The sequence below is a fragment of the Episyrphus balteatus genome, chromosome 3, assembly GCF_945859705.1.
Source record: "Episyrphus balteatus chromosome 3, idEpiBalt1.1, whole genome shotgun sequence".
NCBI classification, from domain to species: domain Eukaryota; kingdom Metazoa; phylum Arthropoda; class Insecta; order Diptera; family Syrphidae; genus Episyrphus; species Episyrphus balteatus.
Window position 1 is genome coordinate 111,751,769 of NC_079136.1, and position 18,646 is coordinate 111,770,414.

Sequence of the window (18,646 nt, forward strand, 5' to 3'; positions counted from 1 at the left end):
CCTCTCCGTTAAGTGATTTTAACAAAATGAGAATATTAAGTTCTTAGAAATGTTAGTTTCTCCTTGAAATTAATATTTTTTTATTTTTTGTTGTTGTTTCGGTAGGAGAAAGCGTTAGAAAGATTGAGATATTTATTTAAGTGTTCATTGTGCATGGTTATAAAATTGATATAATTGTGTATAAGTTGTAAAATATTTATATATAAATTAATAATAATTATAAATAATAAAAGTTTATTAGTAATAAAATAAAATAGCAGCACTTAGGCTGAAAGCTTGCAGCAAATGGTGCAACAAATATTGTGCAGTTTACAGAGTGCAGTTAAAAAATGTGATTTGTATAAATGATTCTTATAGATAAAGATAACAAAATACGTAAATAATGGCGGTATACTTTGAACCTTATTGTATTCGAATATTAGCAATATTATTAAGTCAAAATATTCAAACTTTAGAGAGTTGATAAGAAATTTGACAAAATTGTTGCACTACTGTGCGTTAGGGCAGAAAAAAAAATGATATTGACAGTATCACCAAAATACTATAAGAAATGGAAGTTTAAGTGTCACCCAAGGCTCAAAAAGGTCCTAAAACACATTGATAGACTCTTGCAATACTAATACAGTTCGTACAATAGAGATTTAAGTCAACTTGAAGTACAAAAAAGGAGAATTAAGTTATCCTTATTGATCTAAAAACTTAAACCATACACGACCGACTTACTACCTTCGATATGCGCATTCATGCCAGTTATTATTTCTGATGATAGGTAAGTAGGTATGTTTGAAAGTCAATTTTTTTTATTTAATTGTTAAATCGCTGATTTTTATGCTTTAGGGGTTCCTGGGTGTTAATTATCAAGAAAATTCCATAGCCAAAGGAATAGATTTTAAACAACTTCTGTAAACTCATATGGCAAAATTCTTATATTCTATCGAACGACTAACCAATTATTATTTATTCTTTGAATAAACTTGTATGAGTCAAACTAAATTACACCGAATAAAAGTAAAAAATAAAAATCATAAATTTTCAAAACTTTTTTTCTTTACATTAGAACCAAAATATCTTCTGCCCCAAGAAACAATAATCCTCTGCTTTCTTTCCTCATCATAATATTATTAATTTGCAAAAAAAAGTCTTCAGTAGTGTAAGAATAAGGAACCTCATTTATTTCATATTTTTACATATTTCGTTTTTTTTTTTTTTTTTATTTATTTTCAAATTGAGAAAACTTTTCTCTCCACCATCTGTTACGTTTTCTGTGCTATTTTCCATTTATTTAATTTAAAGATGGAAAGAATATTTTAAGCGAAAGAATAAATAAGAAAAGAAGCAAAGAAATATACTAGTAAATAAAAACCCAAGAAAATGCAGCAAACCATGTAAAAATAAAAAAAAAAAAGAAAAAAACCTACCTACTCTGAAAATGGAAAATCTAGTAGAAAATTGAAACTGAATTGAATTCCAAAAGGATGTGAATTAAAAGTTCCATTTATATAAATTTTTTGAAGTAAGTTACTGAAGAAAAATAAAATAATCATGAAATCCTTCGTTATAATTTTACGTACATATAGTTCTTATAAGACAGAATAAAAGGTGCAGGGAAATAATTCCACGGGAATCTGCTCCACATGGGAATTTATTCCACCTCATGTGGGAATCTGTTCCACTTTTTGAAGTGGAATAAATTCCCGCCTCGAGTGAGAATTTATTACACTTTTTATTGGGAAATAACTTCACCTTCAAATTTGATAATTTATTCCTTTTCACGTTGGAGAATGATTTTACTTTATATTTGTATTGTATGTGCAATCTGGAGAAAAACTGGATTTTGCGGAAAAAGAAAGTATCTTCAGTTTATAAGGTACAAATATCGTATGTAATTTTGAATGAAAATTATAAGCTTAATTGATTTTTCACCTTAGAAAATTGTTTCAAATAGTCAGAAATTTATAAACCATTTTCATGCCTAGAAAAGTAGAGCTCTTTCCAATTCGATCTGGGAAAATATTATATATTTCATAGCAAAACAATAGTTTACTGAAAAGAGGAAGAAGATTTCTTTCAAGTCTCATAGATTTCAGTTCGCGTGATTTGAATAAATATCTTACAAACAAAGCGAACAAATAATGAGAACTTAATGATCAAAAACATATCAATCCTTCTTGTAATAATTGGTTGAAAGCGAAGCGGAAAAAAATTTGCTCACATGAGAATCTACTCAAATTTCACAACCGAAACGCGAAGCGGAACAAATTTTGACCACGGGAGAATCAATTTTGTGGTGTGAAAATAAAAATTCGCGCGAATTTTTATTTTCACACCTCAAAATTGATTCTCCCGTGGTCAAAATTTGTTCCGCTTCGCGTTTCGGTTGTGAAATTTGAGTAGATTCTCATGTGAGCAAATTTTTTTCCGATTCGCGTTTGCCGGATTATATGACATATACAATATACATAAATGTACATTTGTGTTTCTATTAAATATCAGTATGTATGTTATTAGACACATATAAACTCAAATGTCCCGGCAAATTTATGTCCAAATGTCAAACTTAAATAAGACCAACTTGAAAGAAACCGTATTTTTTGAAGAATTGGAATTATATAAACATTTGTGAATATTTCAGTTGAAGGAAAAACTATTTAATCGTTTGTTTTGAAAAAGAATACAACGTCGTTTTTTAAAAACAAAATATTTTGGTAAAACTAAACCTTCTATTTCCGTATACATAAAGTATTGATTAACATGAATTAAAATATGGCTCTCAAAATTTTCAGAAATTTATCTATTTTTCAGATTTTTGGTGGGTAATAATTCCACAAAAAAATAGGTGTAATAAATTCCCTTATACGGTGAGAATTTATTCCACTTCAAAAAATGTATTAGATTCCCACTTGAAGTGGAATAAATTCCCATGTGGAGCAGATTCCCGTGGAATTATTTCCCTGCACCAGAATAAAATACCGAAAAAATATGATGACAAAGTAGGACAATAATTATACAGCAAAGTGTGAAGTTAAAGTTTGTAGATAGGTAGGTACATTTTTGGTGCACACTTTTGTTTCATTTGGTTACCTTAGATGGTAACTTTTAGATGCATTGAGGGGAAATTTCTTGTTTGCATGTACATATTTTCACGGAAATCTTAATAAATTTAGAATGGACAACAATTATGAAAGGGTTGGAGAATTGAATGCAAATTTTATTTTCTAGTTGTATGTGCATGGTTGATAGTTTTTAAAATACAAGTATTTTTGATACTATGGACTAATTTAGATTCTATCCGGAAAAGTTTTTTTTTTTTTATTTTTCATGTCGTGCATTTGTACTATTTTCTGAAACAAAAAACCCTTAACCTAAAGCATTTTGATGCTCATACTCTAGTATTATTTTCTATAGAGTATGAAACTTACATATCATTTCAATATTTTCAAAGAGTAATAGGTTATATAGAAACAACACTCAAGTTCTGAGAGTATTATACAACTCGCTATTGAAGAAAGCTTTTTTCTATTTAAGATTGTATGTTACTAGTCGTTCTCTATCAACAACTTTGTTTATTATACTCATTGCATTATACAACGTGTTATGCAATGAGCATATAGCACTTTTAAGGATTTTGCTAATTCTATTTATTAATTGATTAATAAATTAGAATCGCAAATTTGTACTAACTAGGTAGCCATTTATTTTCTCTCCACTAAGGTCAAAATTAAAAACAAGGGAAATATACCAATCAACTTTATTTCATAATAAAAAAATGTATCTATGCTAAAATTATCGGTTAAGTCGAAAATTTCCATATTACTGCAAGATTCATATTTTAATTTATTTAAGAAACACGTTATATGTAGTATATTTCGTTTCTGTATGCCCATTTTTGAAGTTAATCTTCTTCTTCCTTTGTACGGCACTATTATGATGTAATGTCGAAGAGATCTAACTCTTCCACCTAGCTGTTTCAAAAAAGTGATGAAAATCATTTAAGCTCAAAATTCTTGTTACGATACCCTCTTCCCTGAACAAAAATCTCAAGTTTTAAACTTTTACCTTTATAGAAGAAAGTGGCCTTAAACGGAAACCCAAGGTAAAAGACCCCTTTGCAAAAAATTGTAGAATCGAACAGAAGTAGAAAGTTTTGTGAAGACAATTCATTAGTTTATCTGGCAGCACCGACACATACGAAATTTTAGCAACTTCAGCCCATTATTTTAAATTTGACAGGTAAAACTGTGCAAAATATTTTGACAAAAAAAAATCTATAAAAAACATTGAATTTGGAGAAAGTGAATTACTGAAATATTTCTTATTAATTTACTGAAATAAGTTGAACTAGAACTATTCAGTTTATTCGGTATTAAAACTTAAATAAAAGAACGCCAAACAGGTAAAATGGCATACTTAGAACTCGGGGAAAATGGCAATTTGATCAGTGAAATTCAACGACGTTTTGAAAATTAAATACTTTATATATTGGAACTTTTTTGCAAAAATTGTGAGAGTAATTATTGAGATCGATCATGTCTGTAAGTAAAGTATAAGCAAGTTCGGTTGAAACCCAGAAAAGTTACTGTTTATTCTATTTTTTAGAAAGAAACGGTTTTACAACCAAAATAGTTTGATAGGCCAGTCATGCCCCATTTCGGAATTTTTTGTCTAATGGTTTTTCAGCACGTATTATGTTTTGTTCAGTATTTTTATTTTTGAAGTTATACTTCTTATGCGGCGTTGGAGCAAAAATTTACTTTTTGACAAGAAATGTCAAAGGGATTATAACGCGCCCACCATCTCCAAAATTAACATTTGGGCAGCAGGGCTTTCGTTTCACCTTTAGAGTTATCAGTACCTACATACATTAGTATTTAAAAATGCAGTTCGCCGCAGTACGGCAAAACAAACACGCAACACCTGGCAAGCTGCATGTGTCATGTCGTAAGTTGCATGTGGCATTTACCATGTTACATGCAACATGGTGCAAGTGCATGTTTCATGTGGCAAGTAACACGAGACATGTTGCATTCAGCATGCAACATATGTGGAAGTGCATATGCCAAGTTTCATGGTAAGTTGCATGTGGCAAGTTGAATGTGGCAAGTTGCATGTGGAAAGTTGAATGTGGCAAGTTGCATGAGGCAAGTTGAATGTGGCAAGTTGCATGTGGCAAGTTGAATGTGGCAAGTTGCATGTGGCAAGTTACATGTGGCAATTTACATGTGGCAAATGCATTAAGGATGTGAGTAAGAAGTATAACTTCAATCGCGTGTACATAGTACACACACGCTTTTTTTTATAGTAACGAGAGTTCCTCCAAAAAACATTCAACTTAATAAATTAAGAATATATTTTTAAAAAAGCTATTTTATATTGGTTTTCATGACAGTCAAACACTAAAGAGGTGGTCTTGCCCACAATTTCCCTATATAAAAAAGTTTTAAAAATTTAAGCTACTTAAACTCTTTTTTACAAATTCTCTATCAAAAGCAATACTCTGAAAACTAAATCGATGAAAACTTAACTTGCATCAAAAAAAATACGTACAAACTTCTTTAAAAAAAACAGCCTTCAGTATCTTCAATTTGCAGTCTTCTTTAAAACCCGCCACACATAATGGTAGGCAATCCGAGTAGCATCCCAATTTCGTTTCATATACATAATAATGTTCGTTGGAGTAAAGCAGCCAGTACATTGAGGCATTTTGGTTTTTTTTTCCTTTTTTTTTTTTGTTTATGCTTGAAATCGTTCTGTTTTCTTTTGCAAAAAGCTAGTGGAAATCTTTTTGCCCACTTAAAGTGTGCAACTTAAACACTTGAAATGCCCTCTCATTCCCTCGTTTACTTAAATACACATCCCTTAAGAGGTCTTCCTAATATCCTTGGAGACGCATTCCGAATGCATATATATGTTTATACCTCTAAAACACATACTGCATAGGATTTTGTGAGATGTGTTTGTTATGTTTAGGGAAAGAGCTATAGATGTTTTTTAAAGAAGGATCTTTATACCCAAGGCAAGGCAGTAAGGCAAGCAAGCAGGCATCTTCTTCTCTGCAAAAGATTATGATTTTTTTTTTTGTTCATCCTGATTTTATTCTTCTGCGTCTAGCTAAGTTTGTTTTTATTTTTTTTTTTTTTTTGAGCATACATATACTCGAAGATGGAAAGTTTTCTTTCTTGGAGAAAATCCTTTTCGAGGCTATGTTCGTTTCTGGGAATGTGAAATGAACGTTTCTTTCACCCTTGGGCGTATAAATTTCTTACAGAATTTTCTCATAGATTTTTTTTTCCATTTTTCCTTTGCGTTATCAAAATGAGAACACTATAAGATCATTAGATAAATTGTTGTAATGGGATAGGGTTGGTACATATACTATTATAGAGATAGTTTAGTAATTTGTTCTAGAATAATAAATTAAAAAGTGGATCACGTTGAAATTATTTTTTCTGAATTCTTTATTTTTGTTCTATATATTTTGAGGTGAAGCGAAAAATGAAATCATTTATCATTTTAAAGTGTAAATACTCTGACACTGATAAAGTTATTTGGATTTTATTATTCAATAAGTACAGTTAAAAATTAAACAAGTACAACTTTTTGATGAACAATAAGAGAATCAAAAATCCATAATTTTCTAATTTTCTTTCTATATTAGCTTTCAATTCTTCCCTTCCTTCCAAGAGAATAATGTGTTTGATGGATATACATATATATTCTTTTGTGTTATCATAACTTCTAAGCTACTTATCATACTAGGGTAAAAGCAGGTGAGATGGAATACCTTTTTTGTTTTTGCCATATTTTTTAAAATAAACAACATTTAGTATTTCTAACTAAGCAAATATGTTCTATATTCAATATCCAACGTATTATTTGTTTGACAGAATTTTATAATTTTAATTTATATTTTAAAATTAAAATAGCAAAAAAGTTTACAAAAAACCATCTCCCCCTATAGGGTGGGTGAGATTGCATACCCTGGTAGGTGAGAATATGCATGAGTTTGTTTTATTTTTCTATTGTCAAATTCATTGTACAAATGGTTGAACGATGTGCAGGAGTCAAGCACCAAAGCATGTCATATAATAATAGACTAGTCGTTTTTTTTTTATAAAAATTTTGGAGTAAAAATTTGCTTTTCCTTTAAATTTGAACCTTGGCTGAATAACTTTCTACTTCGATTTAAAATATTTAAAGAAAGCTAAAATTATTTTTCATTTATTTTTGGAGCAATAAATGTACAAGATATTTAAGGTGCGCCATCTCACCCGCTTTTACCCTACGGAAAATAAGGTATCGTTTGAATTGAATTCCTTCTTCGCTGGTTAAAGGCTATGTAACACTGCATTTCACGGAAACATGAAAACAGTAGGTACCTGTCATATACTTATTTCGGAAAAGCTTAATTTTCTCGAAAACGGCTCCAACGATTTTGTTAAAAAAATCAAATGTTAGTTTTTAAACAAGGTCTATCTTTTGACGAAAATTTTTTTTTGAAAATCATTACTAAGGGTACCTGCCATAGAAACGCTTTTTTCATTTCTGATTTTCTGCCAAACTGCTAATTGTATTTCAACGACAAAAAAATACAAAAGCATTTATATAATTTTTATAAAAATCAGAAAGAAAATTTTGAAAAAAATAGTTTTTGGACTAAAAAAAAATTTGAAATTTTTTTTTTTTTTAAATCTAATTTTTGAAAACGGGACATTAAATTTTTTTTAAATTTTGGATTTAGAAGTTGATTAGTGATTTCTACAAAATGGCATAGGTACCAATTTTATTTTGAAACTTTTTTTCCGAAAAAATTATTTATAAAAAATTAGTTTATGTAAAAAAACGGCTCTAGGGTAATTCCATGAAAAAGTGGACACGAATTTTGAACGAATTATGCAGTTTTTTTTACTTTTTGTAATAGCAAATTACTATTTACAAACGGTAACACTTTATGCAAGTTGCAAGAAAAGATTCTTTGTTGTATTCCCTTATGGATAGAAATTAAATTCAAGGAGAATAAATAATCTTAAGGCATTTTTAAAGCATAAGCTGCCAACTACAAAAGAATTTCACATGAAAATGACGGAAAAACAAGCCCACAGAAAATTGGATGAATCTAATAGTGACCATGACAATATGCCCTCGTGATTGCTAAAATAAATTAACATTTAAGCAAGCTTCGTTACACAATATTCGATTAAAAAAAAACTTGAGTGAAAATGCATCTTTTCTTTACTTTTGGAACCACAAATCGCAGGTAACATGAGTTACCAAAATAATGTAGCGTGAGTTACCTAAACATTTTAAAATTTTTCCTCGAAATATCGAATAAATGTTTGGTTTTGTCACTAATATTAAAAGTTTGTAATTTTTTATGTATGGAATCTTCATTTAAAACAAATTAAGATTCTTAATTTCGCAGAAAAACTTCATACTGTGGGACTCTTAAATCTCGTGTCCGATTTTTGTAACGTGAGTTACCATCATACTTTTATTTATCCCAAGCAAATACTAAAATTAAAGAAAAATTTTTTTGTTAATTATTAAAGTAATGGTTATGCTCCGTTCATGGATAGTAAATTCGTATCAATTTATATTAAAATTAACAAAAAAAAAATTATTTATGTATCGGAAATTTTTGTGAATGTAACGTGAGTTACCATGGAATTGCCCTCTAACGATTTTGAATTTTTTTCTCAAAAAATGCATCTTAATATATCAAATAAAACTGCATACATGTTTTGGAGGGCAATTTGATTTCAGATATTGTTTTATTGCTTTGAAAAAAAGAGTTTTATGTTTTTTTAAAATGTTGTCTTAAAAATTTAAGCAATTTGAGCTCTAGGAGCAAGTTCGTGCTACCCAGTCGTGCATTTTATTTCATATTGTAGGTATAAGTACAAAGTACATGTCTTGAAAATTATGTATAAATGTATTAAAAAATAACACTTTAACATGAAAGGCAAACATACAAGCTAATGTTATTTTATTACATTTTTATGAATCCTACATTTTAAAAAATAACACCATGGTACATTAAGAGGAAAATCTCTGCAATCTATAAATTATCGAACACTATCATTATGGTGTGTGGGTGTCCTATTAAACGTATTGCCCAGTTGACAATTATCCCACTACACCAAAAGCTAACCTAAACAATAACCTCAAATTCTGAAACACTCTGACCTCCTATATAGACTTAATTATTTAAATAGTTTATAGTCTGTCATTTTAATCTCTCCGGCAGCAGCAGCGTCAGTGTAGTTATCAACTCGACATATTTAAACTTTCCCCCTCCTTATACTACCACTTAGGATGCCTGGAAAACTTCAACACAACTCTCTCGCTCTATATCTCTTTATATACTGCAACCCTGCAGGAGTTCATTTTAATTAAGGACTTCTCAACGATAAATTGTGTCCTTCAAGTTTAAAACTTAACTTCATTTCGCTTTGCTTCGTCTGACTTTCGGATTTAAGTCATCAATTTTACAGCAAAGCCTTTGTGCTTTCCACAAATTTATTGACTCTTCCTTTTGCTCTGTTAAGATTGATGTTATGCTTGATTGTTTGGTTGAAATCGCTGGCTATAGGTTTGCCTTCGGTCATTCTTCTCTCCTCTGTCCCGGAATTGTAAACGTTGATTTGTGATTTTAATTTACAATCAAAAATTTGTCGCTCATTCGGTATCTTTTAAAACGGTCGCATATTTACCGTTATCACTGGTTTACAGTTGAATAAAATTTCCATTTTCCTCGCAGTTCCAACCACAACAATAATAATAACGGTGAAGGTCCTTTTGGGGGAAAATTATATACATACACTGACCTGGCCGACCATTTTGTGTCGTTATCAGTTTCCGATGGGGGGCCACACAATGCACAAATGCACATGGTGTCTCCATTGTGGCCGTTGTTTGAATAAATTCCTGGCCTTGTGGGTGTGCCAAGTGGACACTATATACACAGTGGCCTTTTTGTTTTGAAAGTTTGTGCTTTAGAAAGTATTCGTTGAGGGTTGCATTTGCATCAAGGAAACTTTTTGAAGGTGACTTAATTAAAACATTGATTTTCGAAGGACTTTTCTTCCGCCACCAATGCCGCGCCTACCCATCACCATCACCATTCGCTGACTGTTGAGGAGTAAAGTTTCATTTCGTTTTGTCGCACGAGCTGAGAAAGTTTTGCTTACGTTACTTATGAAAAGGTGTTCATATTCCACGTACCACACCGACACACGTTATCATCTCAACAACCTCGTTATACTTGACGTATTCAGACCTCGAACTCTGGAGAGCGCGCAAGTAAGGTACACATTTAAATTTAAATGAAGCAGGCATGCATGTTGAATATGTTGATCCCTCTTAAAGGATGATGGTGATAAATTCCAATTTATCTAGAATGCACCTTCTATCTTCTATATTCATATGTATTCTGCTGTTCTATAGTGTTCTGTGTGCTTGTGCAGCAATGTTGAATAATTACTTGGATCTGACATCCCAGGAGCTTCTCTCATTCTATGTGATTTGTGATTGGGAGGTTGTTTCTAGAGTTGGTCTGTGAATGATTTGTAGGTTGGCACCTACTAACCTTACCTATACCAAACTCTCATATAGCAAACGCTCTACCTCTACCTCTGATGCTAGTGATTTAATTTGGGGAATTACCACGGGCATATATACTATACAGGAGTTTATTGAATATTCATAGCGATTCTTAGATCCTTACCTACATAACGGCTCTATAGAAATGTGGTCAAGAATGATAGGCAGATTAATTATTTATGCACAAGAATAGTGCATGATACTCTCTCTCTCTCTCTAGGTGCCCCTTGAAAATTTCAACAAGGTATTTAATTTACTGGATTTTCAAAAAAATTATATGAAATTAATTGCTGTGAAGTACTCTTATTTTTTCTGTTTATGTATTTATGTTTACGTTTATCTTGGGGTTGCAAATAAATGATTGGTAATCGATTATTGCCTATAAAACACAAGAAGTAATTCATCTAAGAGCTTAATTGAGCAAGAAAATGTTTGTAAATCAAGAACATTAAATGCACACTTATTTTAATAGAAAAAGAAAAAAGGATTTGTATGGATATTTGATGATTGATCGTCTGTTTCTGAGTCTGATTGTCAGTGCGTCCAGATTTTATGTAGATGATTTTTAAGTAATTTTATTTAATAACACATACAGAAGTATTCCAATTATCTGGAAAACGGCTTTAACGAAAAAAAAATTACTGATTTTTGTTGAAATTTATTTTTGAAAACTTTCATTTTCTTTGAATAGCTGACGTATAGAGCGCTTTATTAGTCTAACGGCGACACGAACAATTTAAACGGATAGGAGGCGGGTATAATACCTTTTTTATACTACATCTGGCTACCAGTGAGATTAGTTTTCATTCTTTAATAAACCCTGAACTGTAACGAACCTTGGCAGACCTTTTACTTATCGAAACACTCAAAGTTGGCCAAGTTACAGACATTTTTCTAAAGGAAAGTTAAGCTACTGCTGGCGGTTGACTGGATTGGAATTGAAAATTACTTAGCAGAATTTTAATTGTATGTAGGGGAAAGTGGCCTAAAATGGCACCCCAAGGTAAAATGGCCCCCTTGCTAGAAATCGTAGAATCGAAAATAATTAGAAAGTTTTATAAACGCGATTCTTTAGTTTATCTGGCAAAACCAACATATACGAAATTTCAGGAACTTCAAGCCATTTTTTTAAATTTGACAGGTCAAACTGTCTCTATCTACATCAAAAACTACACTCGTTAAATTTTGTGAAATTTTGTTTGCAAAAAAAAGTATAAAAAACATTGTATTTTGGAAAAAGAAGTTAATGTGTGTACGCATGAAGTATTTCTTATTAATTTACTGAAATAAGTTGGTTTAAAACGATTTTAAATTTTTTGGTGTAAAAATTAAATTGAAAAAACTCAAAATGGGCAAAATGGCCTGCTTAGTGCTCGGGTAAAATGGCATACCTATTTCACATGTCATTTTAAATTTTTTTTCACATTTTCATTTTTTTAAAGTAAAAATAGTTGCTATTTATGAACGATGTACAGAGAGGAAGTCCTGGACTGAGGAAAGCCCATGATTCCGTCAAAAACCTGGAAAAAAGCATCCAAAACACTCAAAGTTGCAAAAAGTACAAAAACGAGACGACCAACAAACATGAACTGGGTTTTGAATGACTCGATGAAAGATCCGGGGGGATTAAGTACCACTTGTTCCAAGAAAATGGAAAAGAAGCCCTTTGACTCAATTTTGCATTTAAAATCACGTATGTTTGGACAGTGTGCCATTTTACCCGGGTAAATTTGATCAGTGAAATTTGTAGACGTCTTGAAAATTAAAAAAAATTAAATACTTTTTGGAACTTTTTCAACTCGCAAATGAAAAAAATGTGAGAGTAATATATTAAACTTTGAAAAGTATATAGCATTTAAGTTTGAATACTACTGTTTTTCGAGATATAGGACATTTTCCTTAGGGGGGCCATTTTAGGCCACCTTCCCCTAATAAAACTATAATCTCGAAAAACCACTGACATTAATTCGGCGATTCTTAAGAAACAGATCACCATGACGTCGCCCATAAGATCTTCTCTGTCGTAATATGTTTGGTCTGGGCCCAGGAAAGTGTGCCAAAGATTTTCTTATAAAATTAAATTTATTTAATTTAATTAGAGTATTATTAATTTTAAAATAATTTTCTTACTTTCATTCATAGAACATAAATTAATTGTGAAAATGATAGAACAGCTTTTTTGATTTATACATCTCGACAACGAAATAGCCGATTTCAACCAGATTCTTATAAAGAAACGCAGAAAATCGTTGTATAAAAAATTACAAAGTTTTCAAAAAAACACATTTTTCGTATTTAAAAATATTTCAATTCTTTCTTTTTTAAATCAATTTCTTGAAAATGGGTTGATGAATTTTATCGATCGAAATTTCGTTTTTATTGTGTTGAATAATATTTTCTTAAAAGTGGCGTACCTTTTTTTTGTGAAAAACGTTAGAAAATTTTGTACATACGAAAATTGAGGCTTTTGTTCAAAGAGATAAACAACACTTCGAAAAAAAGGGTTTATTTTTTTGTTTGCTCTGAAAAACCTTGTTTTAATGAATTCAAATTGAAATATTTTTCGATCTTACTTCAACTGGAAACTTTTATACTTTTTTGAAAACTGCAATATCGGGAAAAGTTTTTAAAATAATATAAACCAAAGTCACACCATACAAAATTTTTTTCGCGGTGTTACTCTGAAATAAAAGTAGGAAATTGAGTTTTTATTAAACCTGGAATTGTTCATTTATTTTCAGCAAAATGGCGTATGAAATAAAAAATATTTTGATTAATTAATTATTCCTAGTTATTAGACAATGTTTGAGCGAAAGAATTGTAAATAATCATTTTTATCAAAAAAAAAAAAAAAACAACAAAACCGACTTCCATGGATCAAAACTGAGTTTCTATAGCCAGAACTGAACGAAATTGAAATAGGACCACACTGCAGGCACCAGCTTTCCGATACAAAAATAATTATTAAAATTGGTTCACTCAGTCCAAAGTTATGACGTAACAGACATACAAAAAAAAAAAAAAAATACAGATAAATTGAATACCTCCTCCTTTTTGGAAGTCGGTAGAAACAAAAGTCAATAAATTATGGGTGAAGGAAGCAAAAGGCTGTTTCGAAGTAGGGATTTTAAGAAATTTCACAAGAACTGCCCTAGGAGCCCTTAAGTGGGCCTGTCACAATATTTCGTTTGATCCATTACTTTTGAGACACTTGTATTAAAAATTATTTCTTAACGATTTTAGATTTTTTTTTTTCATAAAATTTCTTTCCATACAAGAATTTAAAAAAGATCATTTAAAACGGTGTTTAATTACATTATTATAAAAACAAATTTGAATTTTTTTTTAAATTATGTGAAATCAAATTATATTATTTTCTTATTTTGTTCAATAAAAAGTAACGTTAGACTTATTTTTACCATAATAGCATAATACGGTCGACCCAGTCGAGCATTTTATTTTTTATCAATTTTACATTATTACAAATGTTTTATTTTTTTGTTTTTAATAATGAATTCAAGTGCCCACTCTCACACCGTTGTCCTCTAGATCTGGCTATAAACATCCTTACGTGCTTGCAGCTTGCCCGCCCATGTATTGAAAATTGAGTGCAAGAAAGATTAAGGCCGGGTAAAGGCAGAGTTACGACCAAACAATATCACATACGAAGGTTGTATTTCTAGAGAAATCTACTTACGAAGAAGCCCAAGTGCCGAGTGCATTTGCATATCAGAATTGTAGTGCATATCCTGCCAAAGAGTTTCGGGGGCGGAAGGAGGTGGCATCGAAGCAGTGGATGTTGCAGAACGAACGGGATGTGGACAGAATGAAATTTATATTCTATGAAGACGATTTCATGCATGAGTGAATTTTTTTCGAGCGTTCATACATAAATGAGTGCGAAACGATGATGATGATGATGATCATCGTCGTCGCAGTAAGAAGGAGAAAGGAATTATGGATGTGTTGCTCAGGATAAGTGCTTTGTATATGTAACCGGAAAAGTTGTGACCAGGTTTTTTTTTTATTTTTTATTTTTCAAACCCAACTGCATCATGGTTCTTATAAGTGAACCATAACTCTGTAATGTATGCGGCACTCTAAACGAATTTATTTAGCAAAATGAGTGCTTATTGAAGTGCAGGAGCATTTAAAATGCCAGAGAAGTTATTTCATGCATATAAAAGCACGAAGAAAAAGTTTTTTTTTCAAATTTAAGAAGGATTTGCCAAAGATTATTGTCGGAAAATGATTTTCTTTATTATATTCCTAACAACAGCTGATCGGGATGAAGAAGTTGTATGCATTTTTGATGAGATTGAAAGAAGAGTATAAGTTCTTTTGGTTTTTCGGATGAAGACATTTTTTCAATGATGGAAATGGGGTTTCAAAAATTTATTTCAAGAATAAGAATAAGGTCTGTCAAGACTGAATTTTAAAAAAGATATTTCTGGAAGTGTATTTGCATAACCATTTTTATGTAATCCGTCAGTGAATTTCGAATTTTAGGAATATTTAAAGCAAAGGACTTGAATTTCTATGAAGAACGCCAAGGTTTTCTCTATGATCACTTAAAGTTAAAATAATTGGAATTTCACATGAAGCTTCAAAATAACTATGTAGAACGAAACTAATTCTACAAATCATATATTTTCTCAGGAAAAACCGAATAAATCTTCTTCAAAATAGAAAGCTTTAACTTTATTATAACTATCCCGAGATTAACGCCAATAATCGCTTTTAATATTATAATCTTTGCACCACAATCAAACTAATTATTCCTTGTCACATCCACAGTAGTTAGGTACCACCATCCTCATAAATATATATCAAATATTCCTTTTCTCTATATTTACCCGCCAAAAATAGGTACACATATCTCCATTCCAAGTCCTCGCAAATATATGATAAGAGATGCATTTCCTCTTGACTATTTAAGAAGATTGAAATTTTGGCAATCAGCCGAGAGATTCCGCAAATGAATTTCGTATGCAAATTACCTTTAAACCAAAACGGCTTTTGCTGTGGTGATAATTCTCTCGCAAAATTAATGGTTGGTGTGTGTGAGAAATTCATAAAGCAATATTATGGGTTTGGTTTTAGCGCATAATATTGTTGAATCTTATACACTGAAAATAATAAATTTCGTAAAATTACGAAAATCGTTTCATACACTACATTTTCGTTGGCCCAACGAAACTTTCGTTGGCTCAAGGAAAATATGTAATTTTTCGTAATATGAAAACCTTCATCAATTAATGAAAACGTTTCATACACTTTTTCTCCCTCTTTAGTGCCAAAAAATCCAATTCAATGAAAAGATTCATCAATTAACGAAAAATTTCATACTCATTTTAAAGAATAAAAATAAGAATTTTTTCCTTACTTTATTAAAGTTTTAATTAAGTAACGAAAAAATTCATTAACTTATGAAATTCAACATTAACTAACGAAAATCTTCATAAGCTTATGAAAATTCTTCATATACTAATGAAATATTACATTGGCTTATGAAAAAATACATCAGTTAACGAAAAAAATCGTTGCCTTACAAAAAAAAACGTAGACTTGGGTACATTTCTTTTTTAATGATTAAAAATTGAATCTTGCTTTATATAGTTCACATTAGGTTTTTGTTTAAAAATCTATGTAAGCTGAGCTGAATATAAAAAATATTTGCGTATTGACAAGGTGTCTCACGATAAGTCGGACTCATCAGTTGACTTAAGTGAGCTCCACCGGGTCGAAACGCCAATTTTTGGTTTGGACTATATTAAATTAATAATTTAACAAGTCCAATAAAAAAATACAATAAATACTAGGGATGGGCTTAACTGCTACTTTTGGATAACTGTTACTACCTGTTATTGCTACTTTCCAATAGCAGGTATAAATACCTGTTACTGAAATAACAGTTAGTAATACAATTTTCACTAAAGAACGAGAGTACAATCTCATTATTATTTAATAAGAGCAGAAAATTATCTTTAATTGTGGCAATTTAAGTAGTTATAAAATGCGTATCTTTTGCAAAATATAACTAAAACCTGAAGTTATTTTTTTTTTCTGTAATTATAATGAAACCATTAATTATGGATGTCCAAAATTACAGGTATAGAAATATTTCTTACAATAACAGGTATTGGGGAAAACGACGAAATTTTGGTATTAATTTTACATTTTCTCATTTTTCGTATGTAAAATTATACCAAAAATAACAGGTATAGAAATATTTCTTACAGTAACAGGTATTGGGGAAAACGACGAAATTTTGGTATAAATTTTACATTTTCTCATTTTTCGTATGTAAAATTATACCAAAAATAACAGGTATAGAAATATTTCTTATAGTAACAGGTATTGGGGAAAACGACGAAATTTTGGTATTAATTTTACATTTTCTCATTTTTCGTATGTAAAATTATACCAAAAATAACAGGTATAGAAATATTTCTTACAGTAACAGGTATTGGGGAAAACGACGAAATTTTGGTATAAATTTTACATTTTCTCATTTTTCGTTTGTGTTTTTAACAGATTATTTGCCTGAACTAAAAGTATCAAAGATATGAATTTTATCAAAAGTAACAGGTATTATAAATTCCTTGATAATTTTGAGTAAGGAGATAATTTTGATCCCAATAACAGGTATTATAGGAGCGTTTGTGTTTTTAACAGATTATTTGCCTGAACTGAAAGTATCAAAGATGAATTTTATCAAAAGTAACAGGTATTATAAATTCCTTGATAATTTTGAGTAAGGAGATAATTTTGATCCGAGTAACAGGTATTATAGGAGCGTTTGTGTTTTTAACAGATTATTCGCCTGAACTGAAAGTATCAAAGATGAATTTTATCAAAAGTAACAGGTATTATAAATTCCTTGATAATTTTGACTAAGCAGATAATTTTGATCCGAGTAACAGGTATTACAGATTATTACCGATAAAAATAATTTTTTGTGTAGGATAAGAGAAAGTTGTTTAGATAATTAGTAGGTATTTTTCATTGTATTAACAATCTTATTACCGAAAATTTTCTTGGATTGCAAAAAAAAATAATATAATTTAAATTTATTTAAGATACTGAAAATATTAACTGTTATTTCAGTAACAGGTATTTTCCCTGATGAGTAGCAAGTTGTTATTGCTACTCTCCAATACCTGTTATTCAATACCTGTTACTGAAATATCGGCCCATTCCTAATAAATACAACGAAAAGTTTCGTTAGCTAACAAATATTTTTTCGTAATTTAATAAAAATGTTCATTAAATTTACGAAAAAATTCGTTAGCTAACGAAAGTTCTTTCATAAATTAATCAAAAAATACATTGACTAACGAAAAATATCACCGTGGTTAATTAAATTTTACGTTAATCGATGAAAAATTTCGTAAAGTGATGTAAAAATTCATTAACTCTCGATCAAAAATTTTTATGAAAAATTTCATTAAAATACTACAGTTTTCGTTGATTGATGAAGTTCTTCATTAACGTATGAAAGCCATTTCTTTGAGCCAATTAAATTTTTCATCGGCTGAAAATTAATTAAATTTTCGTTGGCTCAACGAATTTTTTCGTTGTATTTACGTAAGGATTAGGTTCAGTGTATATTTGTTTCTCTTATTGGAATATTGCCATTTGCCACCATCTGTTTCTCTGCTTAGACCTACTTAAAGATGAAATATTTAGTTTTTGTGAAATTTTTTAATGACATTACTTGCCAACCGCTAAGGCTATTCGTTTTAATTAAACTTTCCTTTATTAAATAAGAGTATTATATTTCTTCAAGGAGCAAATTATTATTTTTTATGACTTAAGAAATGTTTATACTTATTAGAATCAAATTTTAGAATAGGATTAGAGATTGCACAAGTTGAGCATGATACAGAAAAATAGACCAATGGTTTCAAAAGTGGGATCGTTTTATTACAGAACTCAAAACACATGCTTCAATACTCATGATTTTCTTGTTTTTTAATTAAATCCCAAACAAAAGCTAAAATACTGAAAACTATTGAAGATCAGAGATTCCGTACACTGCTGC

General features: G+C 30.2%; 1 protein-coding gene across 11 annotated transcripts in view; it reads right to left on the reverse strand.

Moving 5' to 3' along the window:
* LOC129914179 (sodium/potassium/calcium exchanger Nckx30C) overlaps window positions 1–18,646 on the reverse strand; it is a 264,053-nt gene that overhangs the window by 75,193 nt on the left and 170,214 nt on the right. The window lies entirely within an intron of this gene.